The sequence below is a fragment of the Saimiri boliviensis genome, chromosome 6 (genome assembly GCF_048565385.1).
Source record: "Saimiri boliviensis isolate mSaiBol1 chromosome 6, mSaiBol1.pri, whole genome shotgun sequence".
Taxonomy (NCBI): Eukaryota; Metazoa; Chordata; class Mammalia; order Primates; family Cebidae; genus Saimiri; species Saimiri boliviensis.
In genome coordinates this window covers 33,160,363-33,177,519 of record NC_133454.1, presented here as the reverse complement: position 1 = coordinate 33,177,519, position 17,157 = coordinate 33,160,363, and positions in this window count along the sequence as shown.

The window sequence follows — 17,157 nt, the reverse complement described above, 5'->3', positions numbered from 1 at the left end:
TCTCAGGTCATCATGGGGATTATATGAGCTCTATGAAAACATTTTGCTAACTTAAACCTCTATGATATTATATGTAAAGTATAAACAGTTAACACAGCCATCAAACAACAGGTAATCTTAGCATTTGCAACTCTTGCCTATTTAATGTAGAATACCATAAAGGTAAGTATTAGGGAACACCAAATGTTACATATTAAACATAACACCACACCCAGTATACCTCTTTCTGCTCTAAAGCTACTTTCCAAATTATCGTAATTTTTAACAGACATAATAATGTGTTTGAATATGGAATAAAATATGTATGTATTTATAAGCATCCAGTGTGAAGAACAGCTGGTGTACCCTTAAAATAGTATATTATATGCATTGCATCTCATAAATATTTTAAAACTCTCATTAAATGGGAACCAAAAAAAACTTTATCCAAAAGTGCCATTTCAATGTTGCAGCATATCTGTAGCAGTATATATCATAAATATACATTGAAATTCTATAACACAAATAGGAGAGTTACAAATCGGATATAAGAGGAAACAAATCTTTTAAATTGCAATATACATTTTTCACTGCAGAATTGTAATGATCAACAATGATCCATAACAGATTATCACCCCAAACTGTAATAAATCTGCCCTCATATCATAAGCACTTAAGTCAGTCTTGGGACCACAATGGCAAAGCTTATATTTCACCTTGTCTTCATATAATCTAGGATATACATCCATGAGCCTGTAATATGCTTGAAACATATTTCTATGCATGGCTACAACTAAAATCAATTGCCATGGGGCTTAAAATTCAATAACAATTGTTCTTCACACTCCAAGAGAAGTGAATGGTAAAAGAAATAATGAAATACACATACAATAATAGTGACACAAGGTGACTTTTCACCTTTAACCACTGGGGCAGAGGCAAGCTGTAGAATCTGCTGTCTTTGGAAATGTATTCTGATGTTCACCTTTTGTGTGCAATGCATTGGGTTACCTCTTAGTTTCTCTGCTCATATATCCAGACACTTTTCCTTGCTAGGGAGAGACCAGAAAGCAGCAGGAGATTAATCTTCTTCTACTTTTCATAATATATGCAAAATTTCTCTTACATAATTTTACATTATAAACATGATTATACCCATCAATGTATAAATTGAATTGAATACAACAACATAATATGTCATTGGAAAAAAATGGAGTGGAGGAAAAAGCGAAAGAAGGAGAATTTGGAAAGAGATTGAGAGAACTCACTATTTCAGAAGGCTGGATCAAAATAATGGATTGAAAAAAATATGATTTTAAGGAATTAAAATAGAAAGTGCATACACGTAGGACAAAATTAAACTCTACTGAAAGCTTTGATCACTGTGCTTGTGCAGTATTATGGTTTTACAGTTTTACTGCATATCATTAAAATTCAGAAATATTGGTACTACTGCTTATGCATCATAAGAAATATTCAAGCCATATGGGATGGCAACATTTTATGCCTCCACATGTGAATATTCCAGACAAGACAAAAGTGAACATAAACTGATTTGGAAATAGACTGTAGATAATTTGCTAAACTGTAATTAACTTTTTTACTTTTATTAAGTGTTATTAATAGTTAACATGTATTGAGTACTTACCACATGTCAGGCATGGTGCTGATTCCTTTCTGTACACCAAGTCATTTATTAACAATGACATTACTGAGGTTGGTGCAACTATTTTCTCCATTTTAAAGTTGATAAAACTGAGGTTTAAAGGGATTAAAAAACTTGGTCATCATTTTATATCTTTTATATTTGAAGCCAGGAGTGGGACAGAGTTCAGACTGACTCAAACCCCATTCTTTCACCTGCTATTTTCATACTATGTTTATTGAAAGTCACCTTTATGCCAGGCACTGTAGTAGGTAACAGAAAAATAAAAACTAATTAGATATTCTCCCTTTACTCGTTGAGCCTATAATCTAGAGAGAAAACATAGAAGCAGTGCATAATACTATAATAAGTATGAGGATGAAGGTTTGAACTTCCTAAAAGTTTGAGAAAATACTGCACAAAGCGGCTAATTTTAGGGCAGTAACCTCAAGAATCTGTAGTCATTTGCTAAAAAGAAAAAGGGTCCATGAGAAGTTCCTAGAATCCTAAATACAAGCACCAAACACAGAGGTAAGAAAATAACACTTTTTGTTGTTTTCTGCTTCTGTAACAGGAAGGTCAGTATCAAAGTGAGGCTGCTGTGCTTGCGGCAGTTGGCAGAGACTTTATATGTTGGTTGCAATAAAAGGGTATAAAAATAGGAATGTGATGAGGGATATAAGACAGATGTGCTGCTAAAATTAAGTAAGCATTCTCAGTTTTCAGAATAATGTGGCCTAAGGGTAAGCAAATATGAAAGAGCATATTCTGCTTTTTAGATTTAGGAAGAAATGTGGGGAGGGTTGGGCTCAAGATTTATAACTTTTTTACATGCAAAAGTTACAAAAAGCAACCCCAAAGCACTTAGGTATTGAAAAAATCAAAACCTTTTGCACTCCTTCCTGTTTGGCAAAAGGAAATCTTTCCTTTATTATTTCCACACCCAGGTTGACCTTATACAGAATCTTTTTCAAATCATGGTGTCTGTAGAGTTATGGAAGTGTTGTTTTGGACACTTTAGATTGCAGAATTATTTGCTACAGTATCTAAGACTTGGCACAAATACCGGGAATGAGGAGACAAAAAAGCAAATAATTATTCATAGCCCTTGTACAATTTCCCTTAATCGTACTCCAAGAATTCCGAGATTTATTGAGGATAAATGATCCCAATGGCTGACAGAAGGCTTTTCACTCCCTTTCTGTGGTACATTTTTCAAGAAGCCATTAAAGCTTTCTAAATTTTTCACTAGTTTTTCCAGATCATTTGGTGATTTTAAAAATCTAGGACAAATTTCTAGAACAGAAATGCTGAGAAATGCATAGACGCCATATCGGCCGGCTTGAATACTATCTACTGCTGCTGTTTTTCTTTTTTTCTTTCTTTTTTTCTTTTTTTGAGATGTAGTTTCACTCTTGTTGCCCAGGCTAGATTGCAATGGTGCAATCATGGCTCACTGCAACCTCTGCCTCTCTGCTTCAAGCGATTCTCCTGTCTAAGCCTCCTGAATAGCTGGGACTATAGGCACGTACCAACATGCCCAGCTATTTTGTTTTTTTAGTAGAGATGGGGTTTCACAATGTTGGACAGGCTGGTCTCAAACTGTTGACCTCAGATGACCTACCTACTTTGGCCTCCCAAAGTGCTGGTACTACAGATGCAAGCCACAGTGCCCAGCCTACTGCTGCTTTTATGTACTATAACTTGATGTCATTTTGGTTACTTCTTGAAGTATATGTTTATGATTTCTGTGACACCATCTGTCTGGTTGATATTCTTTTAACAATAGCATGAAGGCTGACTAACAAATCAAACCTCTTTAAAATTAGTCATTACGAGTGCACTGGGGCAAAAGTCTTCAATCTCACAATGTTTTTGAATGGTCAGTTTGTCTAAACTGATTTCAAATTCATTATTTCATTATTCTATTATTTTAATATTTCAAATATAAATAGAGTATTACCCATATGTGGGGCATATATTTTTCTTGCTATATCATAAACCTGATAATACTTACTAATGTCTGTATGTGATTTCTGATGTATAATCAGGGAGCCATTCCAGGGGTTAGTTTCTGCAACTGGAAACAAGGGTAAAACATCAACATATTGGGTAATGGTTAAATTCTCAGGACTTCTTCCTTAGGTATTAGCTTAATATTTGTGGAAAATAAGAGGGAGTTTAAGTGTCTTTGGACATAATTACTAATTCACTCATTTGAGTGTAAACTTATATTGGCTATCAGGGTAAACAGGGTTTCTAAAGAAGTATGAGCTTAAGTCAACCGCAGCAAAATAAATAGCTTCATGTGAATGGGAAAAATATCAGTATTGGGAATATGAAATGATAAGAAAGTGAGGGTTGACAATTCAGTTAATATCCTAGTGATAGTGAAATAGGCATTATCATTGGCCATTAAGTGTTGTTGCTCTTGTTAGCAAGCAAAACATATGGCATGGATAATTCACCCTACTAAATTAGACATAACAGTCTAGGCAAGGTTGGCAAACACTTTTTTTAAAAATAAAAGGCAAGATAGTAAATGTTTTAGGCTTGGTGGAGCATAGTCTGTTGCAATTAATCAACTTTGCTGTTATAGCATGAAATCAGACATGACAATATCCAAACAAATGGGTGTAGCTCTATCCCAGTAAAATTTATATATAGGAACAGGCATCTGACTGGATTTAGCCCACAGTCCACAGTTTTCTTCCTGTTTTAGAATGAAAGACTTCGTGGGTGCTCCAAGCAGGATTCTAAGAATAACACCCAATCACCATCACCCTTGTGTAATCCCCTTTCCTTTGAATGTAGGCAAAACTTTATACAGTAGGATGAAATGTCATTCCTGTGATTATTTCAATTATATGGTAAAAAGGATGATTACTTGGATTTGCCAATTCAAACTCATGAGTTCTTTAAAATCAAAGAGTTCTCTTTAGTGAAGAGCAGGAAAGAAAGTCAAAGAGATTCAAAGCATGAGAAGGATTCAACATGAGGCAGTTTTCCATTGTTGAGATGAAGAAAACCTGTGACCAGGAACTTCAAGAAATCTCTAAGCCATGAGAGAAGATCCCAGCTGACAGCCAGCAACTAAACAGGGATCTCTGCGCTGAAATTGCAAGTAACTGAACTCAGCCAAGAAACTGAATGTGTTGGGGAGCAGATTATTTCCCAGAACCTCCATAAGTGGTCAGCTTGGCCAACACCATAATTACAAATTAGCCCTAAATAGAGGACCCTGCTGAAAATATCTAAACTTTTGACTTGCAAATATGAGATAATAAATGAGTGCTGTTTAAACTACCAACTTTCTGATAACGTTTTACACAGCGCTAGAAAATGAACACATTTCATTCCCTATGGTCATGGTGTAGACATGGTTTACTCAGAGCTACAGATTAAATAAGTATCTGTTACAGCTTTGAGTCCATGGGCTTTTATGGACTTTCCCAAGTTTTACCTTGAACATGAGAAACTTCCTGCCAATGGAATTAAAATTAAAATAAAGAAAAGGTAAATACATTTACTTCCTCTAAAACCATGTCTAAATCCATAGGTGTGCTGCATTCAGGAGACCCATATCATGGACAAAGACTCACATAGACTCAAAATAAAGGGATGGAAGAAGATTTACCTAGCAAATGAAGAGAAAAAATAAAGCAGGGGTAGCAATCCCAGTCTCTGATAAAATGGACTTTAAACCAACAAATATCAAAAGAGACAAAGAAGGACATTATATAATGGTAAAAGGATCAATACAACAAGAAGAGCTAACTATCCTAAATATATATGCACCCAATGTAGGAGAACCCAGATACATAAAGCAAGTCCTTAATGACTTACAGAGACTTATACTCCCACACAATAATACTGGCAGACTTTAACACTCCACTGTCAATATTGGACAGATGAACGAGACAGAAAGTCAACAAGGATATCTAGGATTTGATGAGACTTAGACCAAGCAGACCTAAGAGACATTTATAGAACACTACACCCCAAATCCACAGAATATACATTCTTCTCAGTACCACATTGCACTTTCTCTAAAACTGACCACATAACTGGAAGTAAATCACAAGCAAATGCAAAGGAATGGAAATCGTAACAAGCAGTCACTCAGACCACAACGCAATCAAATTAGAACTCAGGGTTAAGAAAATCACTCAAAACCACACAACCACATGGAAGCTGAACAACTTGCTCCTGAATGACGAATGGAAAAACATTGAAATGTAGGCAGAAATAAAAATGTTCTTCGAAACCAATGAGAATGAATACACAATGTACCAGAATTTCTGGGAAACATTTAAAGCAGTGTCTACAGGGAAATTTATAGCAAAAAAAAAAAAAAAAAAAAAAAAAAAAATGCCCACATGAGAAACAAGGAAAGATCTAATATCAACACCCTATCATCAAAACTGAAAGAGTTAGAGGAGCAAGATAAAAAAAAAACTCAAAAGCAAGCAGAAGACAAGAAATCACTGAGATCAGAGCAGAACTAAAGGAGATAGAGACACAAAATCCCTTCAAAAAATAAAAAAAAAAAAAAGAAAAGAGAGAAGAATCGAATAGATGCAATAAAGGGGAGATCACCACCAAGACCTTAAAAATAGAAACTACCATCAGAGATTATGACATGCAGCTCTATGCACATAAATCAGTATATCTGGAAGAATGGATAAATTTCTGGACTCTTGAACACTCCCAAGACTAAACCAGAAAGAAGTTAAAACCCTAAATAGACCAATAACAAGGGCTGAAGTCAAGGCAGCAATTAATAGCCTACCAACAAAAAAAGTCGAGGTCCAGATGGGTGCATGGCTGAATTCTACCAGATGTACAAAGAGGAGCTGGTACCATTCCTTTTGCAACTATTCCAAACAATATAAAAAGAGGGAAACCACCCTAACTCTTCCTATGAGGCCAACATCATCCTAATACCAAAATATGGCAGAGACACAAGTAAAAAAGAAAACTACAGGCCAATATCCATGATGAATATTGATGCAAAAATCTTTAATAAAATACTGGCAAACTGAACCCAACAGCACATCAAAAAGCTTCATCAATCACAATCAAATGGGCGTCACCCCGGGCGTGCAAGGCTGGTTCAACATACACAAGGCTATAAATGTAATCTACCACATTAACAGAAACAAAGACAAAAACCACATGATTATCTCAATAGATGCAGAGATGGCCTTCCACAAAATTCAACAGCCCTTTATGCTAAAAACCCTCAATAAATTAGGTATTGACAGAATGTATCTCAAAATAATAACAGCTATTTATGACAAACCCACAGCCAATATCACACTGAAAGAACCAAAACTAGAAGCATTCCCTTTAAAAACTGGCACTAAACAAGGATGCCCCAGCCACCCCTATTCAATTGTCTTGGAAGTCCTAGCCAGAGCAATTAGGCAAGTAAAAGAAATAAAGCATATTCAGTTAGGAAAATAAGAAGTCAAATTGTCCCTATTTGCAGATGACATGATTGTATATTTAGAAGACCCCATTGTCTCAGCCCAAAACCTTCTTAAGCTGATAAGCAACTTCAGCAAAGTCTCAGGATACAAAATCAATGTGCAGAAATCACAAACATTCCTAAGCACCAATAAAAGACTAACAGCCAAATCATGAGCAAACTCCCATTCACAATTGCAACAAAGAAAATAAAATATCCAGTAATACAACTAACAAAGGATGTAAAGGACCTCTTCAAGGAGAACTACGAACCACTGCTCAAGGAAATAAGAGAGGACACAAACAGGTGGAAAAATATTCCATGCTCACGGCTAGGAAAAAATAATATTGTGAAAATGGCCATATTGCCCAAAGTAATCATAGATTCCACACTATCCCCAACAAGTTACCAATAACCTTCTTCACAGAACTGGAAAAAACCACCTTAAAATTCATATGGAACCAAAAAAGAGCCCACCTACCCAAGACAATACTAAGCCAAAAGAACAAAGCTGGAGGCATCACGCTACCTGACTTCAAACTATACTACAAGGCTACAGTAATCAAAACAGCATGGTACTGGTCCCAAAACAGAGATATAAACCAATGGAAAAGAACAGAGTCCTCGGAAGCAACACCACACACCTACAACCATCTGATCTTTGACAAAACTGCCAAAAACAAGCAGTGGGGAAAGGATTCCCTGTTTAATAAATGGTGTTGGGAAAACTGGCTAGCCATATGCACAAAGCTGAAATTGGACCCCTTTCTTAAACCTTATACAAAAATTAACTCCAAATGGATTAGAGATTTAAACATAAGACCTAACACCATAAAAACCTTAGAATAAAACCTAGGCAACACCATACAAGACATAGGCATACAGGACGACTTCATTACTAAAACAAAGAAAGCAATGGCAACAAAAGCCAAAATAGACAAATGGGATCTAATTAAACTCCAGAATTTCTGCACTGCAAAAGAAACAATCATTAACGTGAATAGGCAACCAACAGAGTGGGAAAAATATTTTGCAATCTACCCATCTGACAAAGGGCTAATATCCAGAATCTACAAAGAACCAAAGCAGACTTACAAGGAAAACAAACAAACAAACCCATTCAAAAGTGGGCAAAGGAGATGAAAAGACTCTTTTCAAAAGAAGAGTCTGATTTTTAATTTTTTTATTGTACTTTAGGTTCTGGGGTACATGTGCAGATCATGCAGGATTGTTGCTTAGGTACATACATGGCAATGTGGTTTGCTGCCTCCATCCCCCCATCACCTATATCTGGCATTTCTCCCCATGTTACCCTTCCCCAACCTCCCCACCTCCTGCTCTCTGTCCCCTTGGTCCCTCCAAGAGCACCCAGTGTGTGATGCTCCCCTCCCTGTATCCACGTGTTCTCATTGTTCAACAGCTGCCTATGAGTGAGAATATGTGGTATTTGGTTTTCTGTTCCTGGGTCACTTTGCTGAGAATGGTGTTTCCACATTTATTCATGAACCTAAAAAGGACACGAACTCATCCATTTTTATGGCTGCTGCATAGTATTCCATGGTGTATATGTGCCAGATTTTACTTGTCCAGTCTATCGTCCATGGGCATTTGGGTTGGTTCCAGGTCTTTGCTCTTGTAAACAGTGCTGCAATGAACATACATGTGTGTATGTCTTTATAATAGAATGATTTATAATCCTTTGGGTATGTACCCAGTAATGGGATTGCTAGGTCAAACGGAATTTCTATTTTTAGGTCCTTGAGGAATCACCACATTGTCCTCCACAATGGTTGAGCTAATTTACACTCCTACCTACAGTGTAAAATGTTCCTATTTCTTCACATCCTCTCCAGCATCTGTTGTCTCCAGATTTTTTAATGATCGCCATTCTAACTGGTGTGAGGTGGTATCTCAATGTAGTTTTGATTTGCATTTCTCTAATAATGAGTGACGCTCAGCATTTTTTCATATGCTTGTTGGTCTCATCTGTTCATATCCTATGCCCACTTTTGAATGGGTCTGTTTACTTTTATGTCATAAATCTGTTTTAGCTCTTTGTAGATTCTGGATATTAGCCCTTTGTCAGATAGACAAATGCAAACTTTTTCCCATTCTGTTGGTTGCTTGTTCACTCTAATGATTGTTTCCTTTTCTGTACAGAAGCTCTGGAGTTTAATTAGATCCCATTTGTCTATCTCAGCTTTTGTTGCCAATGCTTTTTGTGTTTTAGTCATGAAGTCCTTGCCTATGCCTATGTCCTGAATCGCATTGCCTAGGTTTTCTTCTAGGGTTTTTATGGTGTTAGGCCTTATGTTTAAGTCTTTAATCCATCTGGAGTTAACTTTAGTGTAAGGTGTCAGGAAGGGGTCCAGTTTCTGCTTTCTGCACACTGCTAGTCAGTTTTCCCAACACCATTTATTACACAGGGAATCCTTTCTTCATTGCTTGTTTTTGTCAGGTTTGTCAAAGGTCAGATGGTTGTAGATGTGTGGTGTTGTTTCCGAGGCCTCCGTTTTTTTCCATTGGTCTATATCTCTGTTTTGGGACCAGTACCATGCTGTTTTGATTACTGTAGCCTCATAGTATAGTTTGAAGTCAGGTAGTATGATGCCTCCAGCTTTGTTTTTTTGGTTTAAGATTGTCTTGGGTATGTGGGCTCTTTTTTTGGTTTCATATGAAGTTTAAGGTGGTTTATCCAGTCCTGTGAAGAAGGTCATTGGTAGCTTGATGGGGATAGTGTGGAATCTATAAATTACTTTGGCTAGTAGAGACATTTTCATGATATTAATTCTTCCTAACCATGAGCATGGAATGTTTTCCCATCTGTTTGTGCCCTCTCTTATTTTCTTGAGCAGTGGTTGGTAGTTCTCCTTGAAGAGGTCCTTTACGTTCTTTATTAGTTTCATTCCTAAGTATTTTATTCTCTTTGTAAGGATTGAGAATGGTAGTTCACTCTTGATTTGGCTCTCTGTTAGTCTGTTAATGGGTGCATAGAAATGTCTGTGATTTCTGCACATTGATTTTGTATCCTGAGACTTTGCTGAAGTTGCTTATCAATTTAAGGAGATTTTGGGCTGAGATGATGAGGTCTTCTAGATATACAATCATACCATCTGCAAATAGAGTCAATTTGACTTCCTCCTTTCCTAATTGAATGCCTTTTATTTCTTTTTCTTGCCTGATTAGTCTGGCTAGGACTTTCAATACTATATTGAATAGGAATGCTTAGAGAGGGCATCCTTGTCTAGTGCCAGATGTCAAAGGGAATGCTTCCAATTTTTGCCCACTCAGTATGATATTGGCTGTGTATTTTTCATAGTTTTTATTACTTTGAAATATGTTTCATTGATACCTAGTTTATTAAGAGTTTTTAGCCTGAAGAGCTGTTGAATTTTGTGGAAGGCCTTCTCTGCATCTACTGAGATAATCCTGTGGTTTTTGTCATTGGTTCTGTTTATGTGGTGGATTACGTTTATAGACTTGCATATGTTGAACTAGTCTTGTGTCCCTGGGATGAAGCCTGCATGATCGTGATGGATAAGCTTTTTGATGTATTGTTGGATTCAGTTTGCCAGTATTTTATTGAAGATTTTAGCATCTATGTCCATCATGGATATTGGCCTGAAGTTTTCTTTTTTTGCTTTCTCTGCTGGATTTTGGTATCAGAATCATATTGATCTCAAAAAATGATTTGGGAAGGATTCTCTCTTTTTGTATTGTTTGGAATAGTTTCAGAAGAAGTGCTACAAGCTCGTCTTTGTACATCTGATAGAATTCAGCTGTGAACCCGTCTGGACGTGAACTTTTTTTGTTTGGTAGGTGATTAATTGCTATGACATCAGTGATTATTATTGGTCTATTCAGTGTTTCAACTTTTTCCTGGTTTAGTCTTGGGAGGGTGCAACTGTTCAGGAATTTATGCGGCCAACGAACATATGAAAAAATGCTCATCATTACTAGGCATTAGAGAAATGCAAATCAAAACCACATTGGGATACCATCTCATGCCAGTTAGAATGGTGATCATTAAAAATCTGGAGACAACTGATGTTGGAGAGTATGTGGAGAAAAAGAAACACTTTTACACTGTTAGTGGGAGTGTAAATTAGGTCAACCACTGTGGAAGACAGTGTGGCGATTCCTCAAGGATCTAGAAAAAGAAACTCCATTTGACCTAGCAATCCTATTACTGGGTATATACCCAAAGGATTTCAAATTGTTCTATCATAAAGACACATGCACACCTATGTTCATTGTGGTGTTATTTACAATAGCAAGGAGCTGGAACCAACCCAAACGCCCATCAATCACAGACTGAACAAAGAAAATGTGGCACATATACACCATGGAATACTATGCAGCCATAAAAAATGATAAGTTCATGTCCTTTGTAGAGACATGGATGGATCTAGAAACCATCATTCTCAGCCACTGACACAGAAGAGAAAACAAAACACCGCATGTTTTTACTCATAGACCAGTGATGACCAATGAGAACACCTGGCACAGGGAAGGGAATAACACTCTCTGGGGTGGGTGGGAAGCTGGAGGGGATGGGAGGGGAGGGAGGGACAGCAGGGGATGGGGAGGTTTGGTAGGGATAACACTGGGAGAAATGCCTGATGTAGGCGACAGGGGGATGCAGATAGCAAACCACCATGGCACGTGTGTATCGATGCAAAAATCCTGTAGGATGAAGGATAGGCACATGTACCCTAGAGCCTAAAGTATAATTTTAAAAAATCTAAAACATAGGCCATCAAAACTACACCCAATTTTAGGATTCCATGTCTCAGTAGATATATCCTTAACAGATTCTAGGTACTGAATTACTGAGAATATAGCATGTCAAGATTCCCAGTGAGATAGTTAAGGATTGGGAGGCAGGTAGATCTTGAAAGGTTAAAAATAACAACCATGGAAACATATTTTTACTCAGATGAAGATACAATAGGAAATTTATGGAAAGTGTATTTGATGTGGTAGCCTTTATATTTTAAAAAAAATAGTTAATATATGAAGAGTTGCATTGGATAAAGACAGACCAATGAACATACTTAATTTTGGTTGTTCCTTTCCACAGGCCACAGCTGGGCAGTTATTTCATGATTTTTTTTCCCCTGGTACTCGTTATTTTCAACACCTAATGTACCTGGCAACGGGAATTGTCTCTTAAGCTTTTTAGTTGTCATGTGTCTGCTCTGGATTATCTCTCTCTCTCTCTCTCTCTCTTTTTTTTTTTTTTTTTTAATAGAATCTTTTTGAAAGATTCAGCTAAGAGCTGTTAATTCCTGAAGGGAAGTGATTTACGATTACATATTTCTCTTTTCTTTTCTAACAAAGCTACTTCTGTTTTAACTCAGCTACAAATATGTGAAACAACGTACTTGGTATGACAGTTTCAGGTCTGAAATGTGACTCTAGTAGTTAGGTAATTCCTCAATTCTGAAAGTGATCTATCTTTTTGATATTTATACAGTTGAATCAATGTTCATTCAACTGTGGTAAGAAAGTTTGAGGGATGACCACCAAGAACACTATTGTTACACTCTGGACCAAGGTAATTTTTACTTATTAGCTGTTTCCAATCTTCTTGATGGTTTTTTCAATTCATGTTCTGGCATTCCTAGAACCAAAAAGGAGGTGGGCCAATGGATATAACTCAGGTAGTAAAGGAGTATAAGTCTTTTTTTTTTTTTTTTTTTTTTTTTTTTTTTTTTTTTTTTTTTTTTTTTTTGAGACGGAGTTTCGCTCTTGTTACCCAGGCTGGAGTGCAATGGCGCGATCTCGACTCACCACAACCTCCGCCTCCTGGGTTCAGGCAATTCTCCTGCATCAGCCTCCCTAGTAGCTGGGACTACAGGCACGTGCCACCATACCCAGCTAATTTTTGTATTTTTAGTAGAGACGGGGTTTCACCACGTTGACCAGGATGGTCCCGATCTCTTGACCTCGTGATCCACCCGCCTCGGCCTCCCAAAGTGCTGGGATTACAGGCGTGAGCCACCGCGCCCGGCACAAGTCTAATTTTCTTTTTTTCTTTTTTTCTTTTTTTTTTTGAGACGGAGTTTTCGCTCTTGTTACCCAGGCTGGAGTGCAATGGCGCGATCTCGGCTCACCACAACCTCCGCCTCCTGGGTTCAGGCAATTCTCCTGCCACAGCCTCCTGAGTAGCTGGGATTACAGGCACACGCCACCATGCCCAGCTAATTTTTTGTATTTTTAGTAGAGACAGGGTTTCACCATGTTGACCAGGTTGGTCTTGATCTCTCGACCTTGTGATCCACCCGCCTCGGCCTCCCAAAGTGCTGGGATTACAGGCTTGAGCCACGGCGCCCGGCCGGGAGTATAAGTCTTTAGGAGAGTCTGGAATTCTTTAATAATTCACTCCCTCTTATTTTGTGGAAGATGCTTAATGATATTTCAAAATCTTGAGAGCTGATTTAGGGCATGTATCAGCCACCTATGATTCATGAGTCAAATCAGGGCTGCTACCTGTTTTGTAAATAAAATTTTACTGGTACACAGCCGTGCCTATTTGTTTATATGTTGTTTATAACTGCTTTCACACTCTAGGAATAGAGTTGAGTAGTTATAATAGAGAGCATACGACCTACAGATCTAAAGTATTTACTATTTGACCTTTGCAGAAACACATTGTGGGCTCTTAGGTCAGCCTTTCTTGATTCAAATTCTGGTTCTGCTACTTATCATCTGTGGGATTGTGAATAAGGTACTTAACCTTTCTGTACCTCTAACTGCTCAACTGTAAAATGTGGTAACGCTTATGCAGTGTTCTGTATTATCTACAGCACACCACTAGGGCGCTAATCTTAACTATTATTTTTAATAGTTATTCCAAGTAAAAAATATGTGAAATTTCTCACCAAGAAAAATTTCTTAGTATTATGAATCTTCTAAACTGTAACCATGTTAGCTACCATTGTTAGTCACTTACTCTGTACCAGAATGTGTTGGAATGGCTTACACATATCTCATGTAATTTTAAAAATAGGTTTATGAGGTATTAACTACCACATTTGAACAAAAGGGAAGTGAAAGTCACATGCATCTTTATAATTATGTACACAGATTTCATAAGTTGTAAAGGATAATATGTTCAGATGCTACATACCTGCAGGATTCATTTTCACCATGATCTTATTAAAAGACAAAGATCTGTATGGTTACCAGACTCATACAGGTCTTCTGCCTAGACTTTTCCCTTGGGAGAACTTAACTGGAATTTCGTATGTAAACTTTAAAATGTAAACTTTACTTTGTAAACCTTTGTGAAATGCCTGTCGATTAGTGACATTTACTTAAAATTTTAGCAATCTGCTTGACCTACTTCAGAGGAAAATTATGAGTGACATCAAGTGACTGCAGTTCGCCTTGGTAAACAGCTATGTGAGATGTTAAGGCAGAGAAACTTTGAGGACATCTGAAGTGTGCTGAGCTGGCGAAGGTCTCAAAGGAGGAGTGAGATAAGGTCACAGTTCCTAGGCTCCTTTTAAAATATTATCCCCATTTCAGAGATATGAAGACTCTGGTAGCCTACCTAATATTTTCAGTGTCATATGAGATAGTCAGAGACAGTGTTTTATTAGGTTTCTTGCTTCTTAACTATTTCCCTATATTTCTCTCCAAAATGTAGAAAACCATGAAATTCTTACTGAAAGTAGTTTATTAATGTCACCTATTCTTCATAACATTGAAAAGGGTAGTTCTGCATGAATATAGCAATCAATTTTACAACATTCTATTTAAAGAATAGCAACTGTATAATATCACTTTGTGCAGTGCTGTGAAGATATAGAAACATTGTCATAGCCATCTAGGAGTTCAGGATCTAGTAGAAAGAGCAGATAAAACATAAATACAGAGGATGATAGCTATAAATGTTGTAAGTACAAACAATATGTTCTGATAATATTCTCAGGGAGAATAAGGTAAAATATTTCCCCCATTGCCATCTAGGTTTGCTGTTGATCAATATAGTATTAAAACTTAAACTACTTCTGATATTATTCATGCCAGAAATTTTGCTAGTTCATTCCTGCAACTATGATATATCAAAGTTCACATGAATTTTTATAAGAAAGATATTTTGTCCATATTTTTCTACCTGACTTCTGGTTCTCAGCCATAGAAATTTGCTGTGAGAATGGGTTACATAGCTTCTAAAACTGATGGAAAATTATCAAAAATTAATAAATTACAAACATGGTTTATTCCAGCTATGATAAATCAAACCAGAATGCATGAACATGGCTGGTTCTCAAAACAGCATCTATAAATTATCAATAAAAAGTTCCCAATTAGATTACGGATGACGTACTTTGTAATTCCTTATATTTCTCCTGATTTTATGTTTAACATAAAGAAATCAATCATGACATCCCCATCTAGAGGCAAACCAAAATGTAATTTGGTATAAAAATGTTAATCTTTGTAGTTGGTACAATGTTATAAATTTTCTGTTATACTATCATAACTCATTTCATGTTAAAATGGAGAAAAATCATCTGTGTGGAAAAATTAAATTTTACCTCTGATGACAGCTAACGTTGAGATGCATGAGATTACTAAGAAACATCCTTACATTCAAAATAGTAAAGTTGATATTATAGTATATACTAGATATTTTAATTCATTTATATATGTAATATTGACACCCCATATAACCATCAAGGTAATTTGGAAATAATATCAGAGTTGGATAACTGGAATGACAATTTAGGGATAATTTACTTGCATGCTGTTAGAATCAAGATGATAGTAAGAATTTTACTTTCATAAAAAGATTGAGAAAAAATATGAGAAAAGGACTGACAGATGGAGAATAAAAATGAGAGATCAAAGCAAACATATTCCTGGGGGATAAGGAGAGAGTCTTGCTTGGACGTATTAACTTAAAAACATGTTTTTTTTCTTTTTTGGCTTGGCTATTTCTGACCTGACCAATTTCTTTCTTCAAAGACTTCTTTTAAAATTTAACTACATCTTCAGAAATATGCACTGTTTTAGATAGGTTATTAGGTCCCCTACATTCCATTCACGGTACCCAGGTTAAGAAAACAGGTTAAAGAAGCTGAAAATCCTCAGGTTAAGAAAACAGGTTAAAGAAGCTGAAAATTCCTCAGTCCCCTGTAGTTAATGTTCATAATCACGCACTCACTCACAATTATTCACAGTAGACCAGTAAAATCAAGTTTCTGGGGACCAGATCATGATTGATGGTAAATTTGGCAATATCAATATTCCTGGATGGGGTGCTTTCTGGACTGGCAGGATGTTTTTTTCAAACAGCCCCTGTTTTACTCTGTGCTTCATATATGAACACAGAATCTCTAAAAACAATAGAAAAATAAAAATACTAAATTTATTATACACCAATGCTATTCACAGGTGGATTATTCTTGACTATAGAAGACATAACCTATCTGTTTTTTTTTTTTTTTGACAAGAATGTTGTTTACTAAAATTTCAAGAAAAATACTCAGAAGTAGCACTGATCACAGTGAAACTTCTGAAATTTATGTTTCTCATTAAAAAAATCTTTTCATCTCTAAAGAATTTGAGTGAATTATTAATTAAATCCTGATAATCTAACTACTGAGCTAAAAAAAGATATGCAATTAATCTGTAAGCATGTCCATGTTACTCAACTTTTTTACTCATTAGCAAACATAGTTTTTAATGTATAGAAAAAATATATAGAACGTTGCTGTCATATTATTGTGAATAACATCTCTCACTCAAAGAGAACTTTTGGCAGGATAGATAATATGTATAATATGTAATATATGATATGAATGGATTATTTCTCCAACTATATACATAACATTGATGATATATAATCAATGTAATATATATGTATATATTTATACTGTATAATCAATATGTAAAATCCATATGAGGTCCATATCACTATTTCTACCATATCCTGGTACCTAAACATGCTGATATGCATGATTCACGTTATCATTTTTACCTTTCACCCAACCGTTCAGTGTTTGTTTAAGCAAAAAGTAACTCTAGTTATAAAATTACTCTT